The sequence below is a fragment of the Megascapheus bottae genome, chromosome 16 (assembly GCF_031878675.1).
Source record: "Megascapheus bottae isolate mThoBot1 chromosome 16, mThoBot2.hap1, whole genome shotgun sequence".
Taxonomy (NCBI): Eukaryota; Metazoa; Chordata; class Mammalia; order Rodentia; family Geomyidae; genus Megascapheus; species Megascapheus bottae.
The window spans coordinates 54,052,828-54,069,413 of record NC_143524.1 but is presented as its reverse complement, the minus strand read 5'-3'; the positions used below and the strand labels follow the sequence as shown (position 1 = coordinate 54,069,413).

General features: G+C 40.1%; 1 long non-coding RNA gene across 2 annotated transcripts in view; it reads left to right on the top strand.

The window, feature by feature from the left end:
- The window catches only part of LOC150053594 (uncharacterized), a 112,640-nt gene extending 98,944 nt beyond the window's left edge, over positions 1-13,696 (top strand). For both annotated transcript variants that reach the window (XR_016538102.1, XR_016538103.1), the window contains one exon: positions 13,351-13,696. This is a non-coding gene — a long non-coding RNA (uncharacterized LOC150053594). The remainder of the gene's footprint in view (positions 1-13,350) is intronic.
- The last annotated feature ends 2,890 nt before the right edge of the window (positions 13,697-16,586 follow it).

Sequence of the window (16,586 nt, the reverse complement as noted above, 5' to 3'; positions counted from 1 at the left end):
GAGGAATTCACTTTCCCAAGGCCATATCATTCATTCCTGGCATGATTTGCTCCACAAACATTTCAAGATTTTAACAAAGGATAGCCTTATTCTAAACAAAGGAGAATGAACCTCCATAAGCTCAAAAGCAAGGCTGAGATGAATATAAATTAAACCAACTCTCATAAATGTACGATCCATGCCCTACATTGGCATACATTTTCTGTCAAGGGCAGGATTGTAGGCATGTTTTAGATTCTGAGGGCTCTTACAGTCAACTTCTATTGTTGAAGCATAAAAACATAAACAAGATACAAATTATAAATAAAACTCCATTCCAATAAAACTTTGTTCATTGCCATGAAAAACTGAATGTAATATAGTCACATCATGAAATGTTCTTCCTTTGATTTTTTTTCTCAGCCATTTAAAAATATAGGGAAAAAAAACTACTTTTATGTGCCTAGAAAAATAGATACCAGGTTAGACTTAGACCACAGACAGGGGTTTTGCCAGTCCCTGTCTGAGGTGAATAAAGTTCCAGGTGACTTTTCACCATCTGTGAAAATATGGTCTAGATATTTATCAGGTTCTTTTTGCCAGCACTAAAATGGAAAAACGGACAGAAAATGCTTTTCAGGGTGATTCTGAAAACAAAGGGGCCCAGAGGTGGAAAAAAGAGAAGAGGTCTGAAGGCCCCTAGTTCAGCCCCATCTCATTCTGGTCCTAATGCAACTTCATCTGCCTCATAAGCTTCAGCCAACTCAAACCTATTCGGTTTTCACATTAGAGAGACTCAGTTTTACACAGTTGAAACTGTAGTTTCCTCTGCAGAAGAGTTGTCTCTTTCCAAATTTTCTATATAGCCATGTCTAAAGGAGGTCAGATGACTGTGTGGGACAGAGTCCTTGTAGGGTTCAAGTAGTAGAGTTTTCCTTAAGGTGCCTTGCACCTTACTGTTGTGGGAAAACGGCAGCTCTCTCCTGATAAATGTGAATTCACAGTGTGTGTGTGTGTGTGTGTGTGTGTGTGTGTGTGTGTGTGTGTGTGTGTGTATACTAGAGCTTGAACCCAGGACTTAGACACTGCCCCCCGCCCCCCACCTTTTTTTTTTTTTTTTTTGCCAAGGCTGGCACTTGACCCACAGCTCCTTTTCCAGTTTTCAGTTACTAATAGGAAAAGATGCTCATGGACTTTTCTGCCTCAGCTGGATTTGAACTATGACCTCAGAACTCAGCCTCCTGAGTAGCCAGGACTACAGAGGCAAGCAATCTGCATCTGGCTATCTTGTTATTCTTTGCATGCCTACATTTTCAGAAGAAGGCTTGGAACTTAATTTAGACTTTACCATGGGCAGTTTCTTGATGAAAAAAAAAAACCTATGTCATCTCTCATATGAGAATTCCACTTACAAGTTTACTCACTTGTAAAATGGATGCAATAATATCATCTACATCACAAGGTGGTTATATAAGAACATATAAATGATAGCACTATAAATCACAAAAGGCTACATGGATGGCCTCAAAATTTTGTAATATTCATTAGCACTTCTATCATCCCTGTAGTCAGCTATTTTATTTTCCTTATCTAAAAGTCCAGGAAAGTGACCTCTACATTTCTTTCCAGCTTTACCCTTCTGTTCCAGGGCCGCATTACAGAATAGAGTTTCATTGGCTCTAGAGCACTTTGGCATTGTGTGGCTAGGTATGAAAAACAACAACAAAAAATAAACAACTAGAAGGGAACTCTGGCTCTGGACAGTGAAGAAATATCAAATGTCTTTCTCAATACATGCCCTGGACACAATACCTACTTTTGTTGTTGTTAGCCCTGGGCTTGAGCTCAGGTCCTGGACACTGTCCTTGGGCTTTCCCAAGGCTAATGCTCTACCAGATAAGCCACAGCACCACTTCTGGCTTTTCTGTGCATGTGATACGAAGGAATCAAACCCAGGGCTTCATGCATGCTAGGCAAGCACTCTACCACTAGGCCACCCTCCTTACCCAAATACTTTAACAATACAAAACAAAACAAAAAATGCTACCCAGGAGTGGTTGCATATGACTGTCATCCCTGAATTTACTGGTAGTGGCAGGAGGGAAACCTTATCTCAAAAAACTAAAGGCTGGGAACGAGCCAGATATAAGTGGCTTATACTTACAATCTTAGCTACTCAGTCATCTGAGACCTGAGGGATCATGGTTCAATGTCTGGATAGAAAAGTCCTAGAAACTCTACCTCCAAAATAACCAGCAAAAAGCCAGCCTGGAGTTATGACTCATATAGTAGGGCACAAGCTGAGCCTGAAAGCTGAGTGAGCAAGTCGAACAAACAAAAAACTCTGGGTTCCCACACTGTTACAGCAAAACAAACAAGCAAAAACTAAGGTAGGGGGTTGCAGCTCAGTAGAAATTGCTTAGCAATCGATAAGCAATTGCTTAGCCAGAACAAAGCCTTTGGTTGGAAAAAAAAAAGTGTTATATTTCTTAGCATAGCCTACATTTTCTTTACGTGCAGAAATCTGAGTTTGAAAAAGAATGAAAGTGTTTCTCCACATGTTTTTATCAACCTTACTTATCAGAATCAATGATTAGAAATGTTTGAGAGACTAACCGTTTTTTGGTAGATATTTAACCTCTGGCTTCTGAGAAGCAAACACTCATGTTCCATAACACATAAGACTTGCACAGATTCTTCCTCCGTCAATTATTTCTCATTTTCATAAAGAGGGAGTATGTAAGTCCATTGAATATTAGGTAAAATGCTATCTCCTCTCCAAGGAAAGGGATCTTTATTTATTTGAGCTCTGGACCTGGGCACAGTTCCTGAGCTCTTCAGCTCAAGTCTAGTGCTCTACCACATTGGTCTACAGCATCACTTCCAGTTTTCTGGTGGTTAACTGGAGAGAAGAGGCTCACAGACTTTGATGCCCCAGCTGGCTTTGAACCTCTATCCTTAGATCTCAGCCTCCTGAGTAGCTAAGACTACGGTCATAGCTACTGGAGCCTGGCCTTTTTTTGTGCTGGGTCTGAGGCTTAAACTCAGGGCCCAGGTGCTGTCCTTGAGCATTTATGCTCAAGCTTAGTACTAGACTATTTGAACCACAGCTCTCCTTCCAGCTTTTAGCAATAGTAACAGTCTCATGGACTTTTTCCTGCCTGGGTTGGCTTCGAACTGTGCTCCTCAGATCTCAACCTCCTTAGTAGTTAGGATTTCAGGTGTGAATTACAGGTGATACCAGCATTCTGTCGGGATCTTGTTTTAATGGTTGCAGTGTAATGGGAATGGACCTAAGCTTGGTTTGGAAACAAGGGTAGGTAATCCAAGCAGAGAGGAAATGAAAGAAGCCTGTTTCTTCATGAGGAGGGGTATCAGTGTGTGAGAAGTAATGTACCTTCTACCTGACGAATGTAACTGTAACCTCTCTACCTATTATCCCGACAATAAAAAAAAAAGAAACCTGTTTCTCTCCCTCCTCCACACCCCAGGCTAGAGAATTAAGAGAATTAAAAGCAGGATCAAAAACCAGGATATATCCCACACCTCTAAAATTTTCTATACAGGAAAAAAGGATCTCGGTAGAGCTGACTGGTTTTTCTCAGATGACTCTTTTTTTAAAAAAATATTTTTTATTGTAATTAATAAAAGGGTTACATGATATTTGCCAGATAGAAGGTGCATTAATTCACATACATTGATACCCTTTCACATTCAGATGACTCTTATATCAGGCAAATGTGAAGACTTGCAGTTTCTCCCTGTAGTCTACATATTATTACCCTATGGAGATAAAGTAATCCGAACAGCAGATCACAAACTACAAAAGCCCAATGAAAAATTTTTGAGGACATCTAGATATTTAGTGTATATTATCACAAATGAGAAATGTTCTAAGGATTTTGTATTAGTCTCCTAATTATCTTGGAAGGAAACAACCTATAATACCTTGAATATACTCAAGGTTTTTCCATTCCCCTGCATTTATTCAATAAGTAGATAGCTAGGCCAAATCTATAGTAGTTCAAGTTCAAAGAACTGACTTTATAAAAAAAAGTTCTCATTAGTTTGACTCTTGGAGTTACTTTTTTTGCATTTATATGTTTTTCTCATTAATGCCAATATACATTTTTTACGTCTGTCAACTAATCTATTTCCTCACATCTATAGTTCTTCCAGAAAGGAGAAATTTTTAAAAATCCAAGTCTGTTCATCATTTGCTTAACCAGAGCACATTACTCAAGATCCTCCACCATAAATGGAATGTTCCCACTATTTAGAAGTCTGAACCACAAAGAAATTGTTAACAAGGATTTCAGTTCAAAACAAACAGAGTTTTAGAAGATTTCCTGAATTCTACTGAGTTTTACATCTTCGGCATGTTTTTTTTTTCCCCAAGCAGTTGAATAATTTGAATTCAAGTTCAAAATAATAAGCCTGGGGCACGGTAAGGTCTTCAATCATTAAAAAAGATCCTATTATATTCAGAGCTTGCGCTTTTCAAAGTGGAAACATGAACTAATATTTTGAAAAGGTTTTCCACAAGGAATGAACTAAAATATTTTCCTGAATAAATAATATTTACAAAAAACCACCACATACCTCATCCTCATCCTGACTTTGGAATGCTTTGCTGTAATTCCTTCAGTCTGGGAGTAATTAAAAGGGAGGAAGATGTGAAGTAGGAAATAGAATGTCTGTTCCCACTTACATACACACGCTATAGACACAATCTCAATCTGGCCTGCTACCTTACTGCATGCCATATTCACCTGCCAAAGCTGCCATTTTCACATGTCATATGCACATGATAAAGCTGTCCCTAAGGAGCAGTTCAGTAATTACAAGCTCACAGAACTGAAAGATGATTTATAGACAAACCCAGCTCTTCTTGGCTTCAGAGTTTGTCCCCTCCCCACCCCCACATACACACACACACACCGTACTATGTTGCCTTCTCACAGGGTTGTAATTGAAATATTTGAAATAAATAGGTTAAGATAAAAAAAATCAATAGATAGGCAAGGTGCTGTAATGAAACAAAACATTAGACTTAATGACAGAAGATATGGTTTCCACCCAGCCAGGATCCATCTGGCTACATGACTGCGTCACATCGTGAGTTACCTCTGAAAGATCTCCTAGCCCATTCCAGCCTTTTCTTCTTATAGAAGAGATAGAGACCCAGAGGAAGCTGCCTGCCTAGTCACACAGGAGCAGATTTAGGTTTACTAAGACCATGGCTTTCCTCCCTAGCTTTAGTCTTCTCTTGGATAAAACAAATTTCCACACTGGTGTGTTCCACCTTGACTGTTATGCAAATGGAGATTTCTTAGTACATAACTATGAAGTATGAGAGGTTTTAGATCCTATGAGAGAAAAGCCAAAATAAAAAGTAGAGGTTCTGCCTAGCAAGTGTAAAGCCCTGAGTTTAAACCCAAGTCATGGTAAGGGGTTTGAGGGGAGGGGACTACCAAACAAAAAAACAAGAATCCTACATTGACTTCTTGAGCTTCTTTATAGATCTTCAGTCATACCAAAATAGCTACCATAAAATGTGGAAGAAGCCAAAAATTTACCAATGTGTGAGGCTATGCTCAGCTAAGGTGCATGTACCCAGCCTTGGGTATATGTTGGCTTCCTGCAGATGAATTCTTTGGACTGGATTATCAAGGCACTGTTTTCTTAGTATAGGATGGGCTTTATAGAAACATCTGCCTGGAGAGTAAGATTTGGCAAGGTCACCTTAGAACTTCACGTTCTGCCACAGCAGAGTTAAACTAGAAGCTTCAGGAGAAGTGTTTCCTATAGTGTTCTCCTTGGAAATTTAGCTTGGTGAGATACTGTGTAACTGAAGTCTCCAACAGCAAATCAGTCTGGGAGATGTTGCCCCTGTTTACACGTCTCAGGGAGTCATAAAGCACATTGCACGTGTTGACAGTCTCCTGTGCTGGAGCCGTCTCTGTAACAGATTTCAAAATGTGAAGCGCCTCAGAATTTGGCATTAGCCTTAGCTCCTTTCTCCATTTTCCTTAGGTGATCTCATCCCTGACTTTAAATACCATCTGTATGCTATTTTTTGTTCCCACTTTATATTTCAAACTGTTCCCATACACCCAGGTTCCAGGTTCTACCTCATTCCCTCCTCTCTCCTTCTCTCTCTCCTTATATCGAGATTCTCCCTAGCTCTTTTCTTCCCATCCTCCCACCCGCCCTCTTTTTCCCCTCCTCCCTGTCCCCCAGTCCTGGGGCTTAAACTCAGGGCCTGAGTACTGTCCCTGAGCTTCTTTTTCTGCTCAAGGCTAGCACTCTACCACATGAGCCACAGCACCACTACTGGTCTTTTCTGTGTATGTGATATTGAGGAATCAACCCAGTGCTTCATGCATGCTAGGTAAGCACTCTATCACTAAGCCCAAATTCCTAGCCTTTTTTTCCCCTTCTTTCTCTCTCCCTTTCTGCTTCTCTCTCTCTATTTCATGCCGGTACCAGAACTTGAACTCAGGGCTTGGGTGCTGTCCCTGAGCCTCTGTGTTCAAAGCCATTTCTCTACAACATGAGCCATAGCTCCACTAACAGCTTTTTGGTAGTTAATTGGAGATAAGAATCTCATGAATTTTCCTGTCCAGGCTGGCTATGAATTGTAATCCTCAGATCTCAGCCTCCTGAGTAGCTAAGATTACTGGCATGAGCTCTAGGTGCCCAGCTTATGTAGGCATTTTGAATTTTACATGAAAAAGACAGCTTTTAGATTTCCTTCACCCCTTGACCCTTTTTAAGCCTTTGCCTCCCTAGCCTGTCCCAGCTCAGCGTACACTATAACTATGCTTAGTTGCTCAATATCCAAAGGTAGACTCCGTCACTGTTTTCTTTCTGGTTTCTGGTTTTCACATTAATCCATAAGGAAATACTGTTGTCTCTACTCTGTAAGTATGTGCTAAAGCCATCCACTTCTCTCTGTCTTCAAAGGCACATTCTCCAATATACTGTTGTAAAAAGCCTTACAATCAGCTTCCTGTTACAATCTTGACCCCTAAATTCCCTTCTCCACACAATCAAGGAAAAAGAAAATTCTTTTTCATTTTTTGCCAGCCTTGGGGACTGAACTCAGGGTCTGAGCACTGTCCTTGGGCTTTCTCAAGGCTAGAGCTGTACCAGTTGAACCACAGCACCACTTCTGTCTTTTTCTATGTATGTGGTACTGAGGAATTGAACCCAGATCTTCGTGCACACTAGGAAAGCACTATACCACTAGGCCGAACTCCTGGCTTAAGTTTTTCTTTTCCAAATAGCAAATCAGATTTTGCCAAGGCTTCAAAGCCTTCAAAATGCTTCTGTTGCTTTAGTAACTGTAACATTATACTTCTCACTTCAGCCCAGGAGTCAGAGCTCTTCATGTGGAGTTTGCCTCTAGGTTCCTCAGCTCTGGCCTCAGGGATTCCTTTCTTTCCCACCAGCATTCCCCATTTTTCCTACCAGGCTTTGGACTCACTGTTTCCTCCGCCTGCTGGGCTTCCCCACTTTCAATAATTCCTCCCAGCAGCAGCCCTCAGAGGCTTCACAGTCCGCATCACTGTGTGAGAAGGTCACGCTTGCTTGCTCACCAATTTAGAGGAACCCCACCTTGAAAATGACCTCTTCTTCTGTTCTTAGAACAGGGCCTAACACATTGGGAGTGCTCAATGAATGTTTGTTAAATGAACAAAAAGATTTTAGAAATGAAACAGACAGGCGAGGCTGAGCTCTGAGGATTGTAGTTCAAAACCAGCCTGGGCCCAAAAGTCCTTTAGACTTATCTCCAATTAACCAGCAAAAAGCCAGAAGTGAAGGTGTGGCTCAAGTGGTAGAATGCCACCTTTGAGTGAAAAAGCCAAGTAATAAGATGAAGACTCATGTTCAAATCTCAGTACCAGCACACACACACACACACACACACACACACACACACACACACACACACAGTGAACAAAATAAGCTCTAAAATGTACTTGAATTCAAAGTTCTTCATGTTTACTCAACCTCAAAGTCCTACCTGCTTTTATAAAGAACTTTTGTTCTCCCGGGGGTCATTTTCTAGACCACACATGGATTGTGCTACTTGACCGTTAGTATTTAGAAGGGTTTGTGTTTGAAATTTTTACTTAAACATCAAAACCTTAAAAGGATTCCATTAATCAATATTTGGGGCTATGTTTCATAAGTCTGGAATTTCTTTTAATTCGGTGAGTGCTTAAAAGTTCTCATCATTTTTTCTTTGAGATATGAGTTTGAAAACTTTAGAGGGGAAAGCTCAGAGATGAATGAGGTGTCAGAAGGAAGAGGAGATGAGACAGGACAGAGCAAAATTAAGGGGTGTGGCTGCCCACGAGTGAAGGAATTCAGTGCCCAGTAAATCTTTTCCGCTTTAAATACAAAATTTTAGCAGCAGAAACCTGCAGTTGGAAACTTGTCTATTTTTATACTACGTATGTTTTCTGTAATTATTTCTTTTCTGTTTCCCCTCCTGTTTAGTAAAACTGTTCTTGAAAATACCAGCCTGTCTCAGTTATGTCAGATTTGCCAAAGGAAAATATTTTTGCCCACACTAAAATTTTTAAAGGAGAATTACACAGCCTTGAGGGGGGAAGGGTGGATAGGTCATGTGGTGGCAGAAGCTGGAAAAATACCCAAAGTAAAGATGAAAGTCAAGCCCAAGGTAGAGTCAGCAACAGAGTTAGCCTCGTCTAACTTACAGATATCCTTTCAAGATTCATTTGCCGGGAGGGTAATGGGTACCAAGACATGTGAAAGGGTATCAATGTATGTGAATTAATGCACCTTCTGTCTGGCAAATATCATGTAGCCCTTTTATTAATTACAATAAAAAATATATAAAAAATTTATTTGCCTCTCTTTTGGTCTTTTTAAAATTTAGGGGGAGGAAGTTGATGCAGAACCTTAGACGGATTCTTTACCAAACCACACACCTATACAATATTACACTATAAAATACAGTTGGTAAAGGAATTGTCTAGGAAAAGCAATACATAAAATGAGGTGAAGAGAATTTCAGATCATTGTCGGTGATTTGACATGTCTGCAAAGAATTTAAAGGAAGTCTGTGACATGGAGTAGAGTGCTTTGAATTTGGAGGTCAGAAATTTTCAACCGTGAGTGCATTAGCAGCTCCAATAATCTTTCTACTCACAGAGAGAAGTAGGGATGGTGTCTAAGTTATGAAGATGATGAAAACCCAAAGGAATAACTCAGATGTAGGGGCTTCACATAGAGCTGAGTACTGTGTTTGGTAGAATAATTAGGCTGGAGTTCTTATAATAAAGGCAAAATGGAAGCAGACTTGAATAGAGAAGAAAGATATGAAATGCATTCTTCCCTCACAATTTTCATAAAGAAAAAACAATCCTGTTTACACCTTGATTTGGGATTACATCCTTCAGAACTAGGAAGCAATGCATTTGGTTGATTATGTTATCCAATCTGTGGTAGTTTGCTATGACAGCACTAGAAAAACAGTACATGTAGTAAAGTCTATTGCATGTGACAGCTTGTGTTAACCAGGCCAGGAAAGAAGGAAGGAAGGAAGGAAAGGGGAGGGGGGAGGGGATGGAAGGGGAGGGGAGGGAAGGGAAGGGAGAGGAGGAGGGAGGAGGGGAGGGAGGGAAGGGAAGGGAAGGGAAGGAGCAAGCAGGAAGAGGTCTGAGTGAGCAGAGAAAGCTAGGGGAAAGGTATCAGCTACTGAACAGTGTGGTGCAAGGAGAAGCTCCGTTACAGTATTAAAAGTGCCATTACTTTGTATACCCCAAATGCTCTAAGTGTAGCTATCGTTATATCATATAAAAATAAAATGTACTGGCTATTGACTGGAAAAATTCCTGATTCAAATAGTTCACAGTGATCATTCCTGTGTTTGGTCAGCTGAGAAGCATTAATGAGGTTTATATTAACTTTGACAATGTTAAATATTAAAAGGGTTATATTAACATTGACAGTGTTAAAAAGTAAAGGGTGCATATTAACTTTGAAAATGTTAAAGATTAAAGGCATGATTTCCCCCCCCCCTTTTTTTTTGGCATGGTCTCACTATGTAACCAAGGTTGTCCTCAAACTCTTGATACTTTTAGTGCTGGGATTACAGATGTGAGTCACCAATCCTATCAGAGAGAATCTTGGACTATATCTGCATCTGTAGTTAAGGCACACCATCTTGGTAGAAGATATATGAGAATAGTATCTTGCCTCACAAATACATCTCTTTGTTTGAACACCAATGTGTAAGCATAGTAACACACTGCTTCCTGAAATCTTTCCACTGTGATGTCACCAAAGAAAGCAGGAGCATCAGAAGGCCACAGGAGTAGCAAAGGAAGGCTTAGAAGAATTAAAAAAACAAAAAGAGGAAAGTAGGTGGAGGGATTTCTGCTTAAAAACAACAACAACAACAACAACAAAAACACCAACTCAGATCCAACTTCAAATCCATTGGAAATAACTATACTATTTGGTTTCAGATAATGCCAAGTATGGTTTAAAAAGTCTTTAGACAATTTGACAAGCATTGTGGTTAAACTAAGGTGGAATAAAAATGTTATTTAATAGCAACTGCTAAAAATGAATACTCCTTCTAAACTCTGAGACAGCATCCCTCTTGAGAAACTAGAACAAAGAATCTTCAGAGTTCTAGGGACAAGGCAGAGGAAAGAAATATGAGGTCACTATCTTGACATCTTTAATCCTGAGTAATACTAATATAATAATAATAATAGCTATTCCTTTCTTCTGAGGATTTCCATTTTAAAGGCTTGCTATTATTGAGTTTCCTTGCCTAGCACCTTATTAATTACCATTTTCTAAAGCTACATGCATGACTAGAATTCTAATTTTAAAAACTAAATAATTTTCCATATATCTAAGTTTGGAACCTGACTCTTTTAATAGAGATAAATGACTTTGTCCCAAAAGAGTGATAGAGTAACAACATCCAGGCAGCCAAAAATGAATGTCATTTTCCTTTTTCTTTATTGATGAATAAATGCTGATGCTTTTAGGTACAGGTAGAAAAGAAAAGAAAATACATAACTGGTGATTGCTTTTCTAGGGCAAGAGGGTACAGCTTACCTTAAATGTCCTTGTACATTAAGGATATGTTAATATATGTACAAGGAAAGTAGGTGTTGCTTCCAAGGAAATGCTTGATCTTTTTCTTTTTTCTTTTTTTTTTTTACATCATGGCCTGAGATAGTCCACGTGTAGCCTATGCTATTTTTATGTCCCCAAATATTCTGCAAAACAGGGTGATAGCCAATGTACTTTGTGCAGTGAAAAAAAATAATAGAGAGCTGAGGCAAAGCTTTGGGGAATGTCTGAACCAGATGTGGTATAATTCATCCTGTTGGAAAATTGCAAGACTTGGGAAGGTTTCTTGTTTCTGGTGCCATTGCAAACCATGACAATCTTGGATAGACTTAATGCAAGAGGACATAATGATGCAGTCCTGTCGCACATCATTATTGGGTGTCAGTGCCTTTGTCAGGATTATGCCAACAGTGTTTCTAGCCAGATGGCCATTAGTAAACATGGCTATCCCCAAATATTAGTTCTGGCTTCTGTAGCTGGTTTGTCTGAAGAAGGGGTAACTGGGCCTTGATTTTGAAAAGTAAGATCATGGACAAGCATAGAAGTGCTTGCAGAAAGTAAACAGTTGGAGATTTGGGAAACCCAGAGTGTAAGTTGAGTCATTTCTTACTTAGGCCTTTTTAAATGTACCTCATTAAAAATAGATTTTTTTTTGTTATCGCTCTGTATCAATGCCACGTAGGGAGGCACTTTACTCACGAGTTCTAATTCTGCCCTGCTCAGTATCACAATTTATTTTCTTCATGGAGATCAGCATAAATTAAAATAGCATCTCTCTTTTAACTGCATATTTTATCTTTCCAAGTGATATTAGTAATACACAGAAAGGATCCAGGGAAACACACACTGTAACTAATTATAGTGGCTGACACATTTAAAAAAGCAATCTCTAAACCTGGATGCCACTGGCTCATACCAGCAATGTTTTCCACTCAGGAGGCTGAGCTCTGAGTATCAAGGTTCAAAGCCAGCCTGGACAGGAAAGTTGTTAGATGTTTGTCTCCAATTAACAGCCAAAAAGCCAGAAGTGGAGCTGTGATAATGTTTTCCTACATTCCTTTTTGAAAGAGGAAAGCAATTGCCAGTTCGGTGGAAGAGTCCAGACTCTCTAACCTGTACAAAGGTCCTGAGGTTTCATCTGACTGCAAGCAGCTCAGGTTTGCCAGAGCTCTTCTTTGTAATAGTTGTGTCTGTAACTTTTTGAGAATAAAAGGCATTGAACCTAAACAAGATTACTTTCCTGATGCAGGGGGTAAAAACATTCACAAAGCCAGTTGGGTGTAGCAGCTCATGCCTGTAATCCTAGGTATGCCAGTATGGCTGGTCCTTCATGTAAAAATTGTCTAGCCCCATCTGAAAAAATAAACTCAAGCAAAGAAGACTGGAGGTGTGGCTCAAGAGTAAGAGCACATGCCTAGAATATGCTAGGCCCTGAGTTCAAACCTGAGTACTGACAGATAAAAGATAAAAGTGCAGTCTTATCTGCAAGCCAGTGTGAGAAGAGGTTTTTGAGATTGGTTTTCTTAAAAAGCATGATTTCAGGGGCCGGGAGTGTGGGTTAGTGGGTAGAGTGCTTGGCTAGCAAGCAAGAAGCCCGTGGTTTGATTCCCTGGTACTGCATACACAGAAAAGCTGGAAATGGTGCTATGGCTCAAGAGGTAGGGCTCCAGCCTTAAGAAAGCCCAAGGACAGTGCGTAGGCCCTGAGTTTAAGCTCCAGGACTGGCACACAAAAAAACAAAGCATCATTTCAGATAGCATGATTACAGACCTAATGAGGAATTACAAAAAACAAAAAAAAATGTGAGGTCAAAATGCAGAAATCAGCTTAGAAGCAATGATACCTCTTTCTGTCTCTGTCTCTGTCTCTTGTCTGTCTTTTTCTCTTTGTCTGTCTTTGTCCTGGTACTGGAGCTTGAACTCAGGGCCTACATTCTATCCCCTAGCTTTCACTCTCAAGGCTGGTTCTCTACTACTTGAGCAACAGCTGTACTTTCAGCTTTTTTTACTGGTTAATTGGAGATAAGTGTCACAGGTTTTTCTGGCTTCAAACTGCAATCCTGAGCTCTTAGTTTCCTGAGTAGTAAAGATTACATCTCGAGCCACCAGTACCTAGCCCGGACAACCATATCCTGACACTCTTGGCAGGTATTTGTAAATAAAGACATGAACTTGTAAATCCAAAGACATGACATTGTTGGTTAACACTCATACATTTCTTTTATATTTCTGACAATAGCTCCACTGAGAGCTGCCTAAGCAAGAATTCCTCTCATCCTTTACCTGTAGACAAGCTGAGAATTCAGAGATGAACCAACCAACTCAAGGCTACTTTGTGAATCAACAGGAGCAACTAATTCAAAGGTTCATCTCTCCACAATGATTTGACTGCCACTAACAAGAGACTTGTTTGAAGTAATCAAAGGAAAATGTTTAAGAATGAGGACATTCATGACATGCTTATCAAATACGCAAATGCTGACAACTCAGAGCTAGTCTTAACTTTGCCCCTAGCTCGTAAAGAGATGTGGATACATTTACCTAACTTTGCTGGATCTCAATATTTTCTGAAGAAGCGAGGCAATTGACCTAAATGAAGCCTTTCAAACTTTCCTTTTCATTTTAAGTGCTTTAAAGGTGTGTTCAAACAGGTTAAGACCATAAATTGAACTCCATCTTGCTTTCCTCTTTCCTCCTCCTACTCATCTCTTGGGTCACCTCCTAAAACCCAAAACACTGGTAGTTCAAACGCTTCTTCCTGGTCTTAAAGTCACTGTTTCTGTGACTGGCTGCAGCTAACTTTCTAGTATCCCAGGGATTCAGATCCTATAAAATCCTATGTATATAATTGCCCTATAGTGAACTGGCTCAGTATTAGAGTAGTAGCATAAACGAGTCCTTGAATTTGTTTCCCAAATTCATGGGGGAAGGGTTTGACTTGGAGTCAAAGGAGTTGGTGGTAGAAGACTGCTGTCCACCAATCACCCATCACTTTAATTGGGTTGCTCACTTCTCTGTTTCCATAAAAATACAAGTGTTGCTGAGCTCTGGTAGTTCATGGCTATAATCCTAAATTCTCAGGAGGCTGGGATCTGAGAACCAAGGTTTGGAGCCAGACCAGAGAGACAAATCCTTGAGACTGTTATTGTTAAGTAAACAGCAAAAATCAGCAACTCAAGGCATGGCTTAGGTGGTAGAACAAATACCAGTCATCATTGGAAAAGTTAAGTAAGAGTTATTGAGAAAAGCCAAGTGAGAGCGCTAAGCCCTGAGTTCAAGCTCCAGTTATCAGGAGAGAAAAAGAAAGGAAGAAAAGAGAATAATGTCTGGGCACCAGTGGCTAATTATTGTAATCAAGAGGCTAAGATGGGAGGATGGAGTTGACAGGAAAGTCCATGAGACTCTAACCACCAAAAAGCCACAAGTGGAGCCTTGCCTTGAGTAAAAAAGCTAAGGGGTAGCTCTTAAGTCCCGAGCTAAAGCCACATTATCAGCACACACAAAAAAGAGAAGAAAAAGAGAATGATGAAAGGGGAGACATAGATCAAGATGCATTATATTCATAAACTGATTTGTTGAATAACTCCCTTGTACAACTACTTAAAAATAATTTAAAAAATTCATCCCAAACTCATGAATATTGTGATGAAAAAAGAAAGTTAATAAGCTTTCTCTAGCAACAGTGTTTTGTGAACTGCAGAAGATTAAATCAATATCTTTGGTCCCTAGTACTATCGTCTATCTACTCCACCCTTCTCCATAGCTTTATGATCAGAGTGACTCAGAGTAACGATAAGGGTTGAGCCATATCTTGGCAGTTTTCCTGTGAGAAGTGTTATCTAATCACATGTGAACTTCACCTTTCCTATGGCTGGGCAGAAGATGTGGGCTCTTCACAGAGCAAATAAATGAAGCCAAGAAAACATCACGGTTTCATTTAAATGGAGGAATTAAAATTAATTGGAACACACGGCTCATATGTGTGGAATGCGCAATGATTACATGTATGGATGCAAGAAAACCCCTCTCCTACAACTAATGTGTGCAAATAAATAAAAATATAAAGTGGGAGAAATATACCTATACCATGATCTCCATAATAAGGACACAGCTATGATTCCCACCTGCACAAAGCTAAGCCCCAATGATAATTTCTGTTATTTAATGAATGCTTACTAAATGCTAGTAAGGCAGGGCTGGGAATGTGGCTTAGTAGTAGAATGCTTGTCCAGCATTTAGGATGCTCTAGGTTTGATTCTCCAATATCACATAAGTGGTGCTGTGGCTCAAGTGGTATAGAGATCTAGCCTTGAGCACAGAGAGGCTCAGGGGCAGAGCCCAGGCCCTAAAGCCTCAGGATCAGCAAGAAAAATAAATAAATAAATTAATTAATTAATAAAAAACTATCTGCAATGATGTTAACTGTATTTTAGAGTGAGAAGTTATCTAAAAATACAGTATTAATCCTATTTTGTAGTTTGGAGAGGGTAACCAGTTTGTGAAAGTACATGCAACCAGTAAATCGAAGAACCTGGATCCAGAATGTAAAACTGTACTCATTACCTCTCCATCTCTGTTGGAAGAAGTTATTTTCCTCACTAAGTATGAGGAAAATACTGCTCCCCCTCCCCCCCTCTCTGTCGTGTTGGTAATATGGCTTGAACTTGGGGCCTTCTGCTCTCCCTCGACACCCCTTTTCCCATCAAGGCTGGTACTCTACCACTTGAGTCACACATCCACTTCCATTTTTTGCTGGTTAAACACAAAAGAATCTCAGAGACTTTTCTTCCCTAGACTGACTTGGAACCCCAATCCTTCTTGAGAAGTTAGGATTACAGGTGTGAGCCGGACCAACAGCCAGATAGCTCATGCTATCTGTTGATATGTAACTTAATCATTCATAACTAATTAAAACTTAATTAAAAAAAGAATGTTTCGTGAATTATCATAAAACTCATTAGTCACTTCCTTACCAGTACTATTTAGTGCATAGTTGTGCATCACAGCGTGGTTTCTATCCAGGAAGTTTCCTCTTCCTGTGGAGGACGAGTTCTGTCACCCATGCACCTGTCAGTAACATTTCCTCCTGTGCGCATCCTCTGCTTCACTTATGCATTTTCCCCAATTCTCCCTCCCCATTCTCCTGCTCGCCCCTCCCCCTCTTCTGTAAGCTGCACACTCCGCTTCTTCAGATCACATTGCATAAGCCTGCCAAGGCTCTGAGCCATGCTTTTGCTGAGCTGCCTCTTCCTCTCACACTCTAGCCTTCACATTAGCATCTAGAAGTTCTTCCCACTGGGAACAGAAGGAAAGGTGGGCTGCAGATAGATGCTGAGAAAGAAAAGGTTGGGGAGGAGGCATGAGCACAAGGCTCAGTCAGCAACCTTGCACCCAGTTTTGGCTTAGACATTCCCCTTAGGTATTTGCTGTCCAGCTAGGCATTATTCCATGAGAATGCAGTGCCAAGCTCTAAAA